This window comes from Montipora capricornis, chromosome 2, assembly GCF_036669925.1.
Source record: "Montipora capricornis isolate CH-2021 chromosome 2, ASM3666992v2, whole genome shotgun sequence".
NCBI lineage: Eukaryota > Metazoa > Cnidaria > Anthozoa > Scleractinia > Acroporidae > Montipora > Montipora capricornis.
In genome coordinates this window covers 26,843,620-26,844,756 of record NC_090884.1, presented here as the reverse complement: position 1 = coordinate 26,844,756, position 1,137 = coordinate 26,843,620, and the positions used below count along the sequence as shown (strand labels likewise).

The window sequence follows — 1,137 nt, the reverse complement described above, 5'->3', positions numbered from 1 at the left end:
TATTCCGTATTTGAAGGTATAAGAACCAATTTATATAATCTTTGAATATATAAATATATTAAATTGTATTTACTATATAAACAATAATTCAATACGATACCGACGTCACTCGGTGTATTTATGAAGTTTTAATACATTTGCGACGATTGATATGTAGGTGTATAAATAATGAAATGAATGTATGGAATGTATTTAAGAGTCGTTGCATGAAACTCCGCTAAACCAATGCATTCATTTTATAAAAATCTGGTAATTTTCCCGAGGGTGGGGGCATTTGATCACCTGAAATAGACCTATGATGAGGCATTTGAACAGCTTTTTGGCCCGGGGAGGGGGGCATTTCAACAAAAATTTCCAAAAATTCAAATGCCCGGGCCTTGCCCGGTAGGGGAGATGTTGAAGCTTCACTTTGACTGGTACATAAGAACTGTTTTTTTTTTATGTATGTTGTTAAGCATGTAAACCATGTTTTGGCATTTTTCAATTGTCAATATTTGCGTAAGAAAAGTAGAGAGATTTGTACCGGAGAAGGTCATTGGCATGCCTACTTCTATTTATTGGCCATAACTGGCCATCACTGATGTTTCTGGTAGACTGAAGGTCGACAATGCGAAACCGGCACTGAAGCAAAAGTAGATTCCTTTCAACACTTTTAACTGAAAACTGTTTCACGAGTGAAAATCAATGACATTTTTTGATCTTTTTCGCAGAGATACCGGTGTATCTGTAGATGACGGTGACTGGCATCACGTTTGTATCACATGGGAGAGCACGAATGGCACGTGGAAAGTTTCCAAAGATGGCAGCGTGCAAGCCAGTGGGTCTCAGTTGAAGTCTGGTTATAAAATAAAGACCAACGGAATCCTCACTGTCGGACAAGAGCAAGATTCGTTTGGTGGCAGCTTTGACCCATATCAAAGTTACCTCGGCGAGCTGACGGGCCTCAATATCTGGAACTGAGTCCTCTCCTTTAGCGAGATCTTGAAAATGCCGAAATCGTGCCATGTGGGGCAGGGTAACGTCATGAAATGGTCTGATTTTAAAGTAGGAATCAGAGGCAATGTAAGGGTTATCTCCCCATCGGCTTGCGAATTGAAGTGTAAAATTCAGCTTTCGTTGTCTGGCATTGCTTCTTGA

The 1,137-nt window shown here is 39.9% G+C and overlaps 1 pseudogene; it reads left to right on the top strand.

Annotated features, from left to right (window-relative positions):
* The window catches only part of LOC138037022 (neuronal pentraxin receptor-like), a 7,802-nt pseudogene extending 6,665 nt beyond the window's left edge, over positions 1-1,137 (top strand).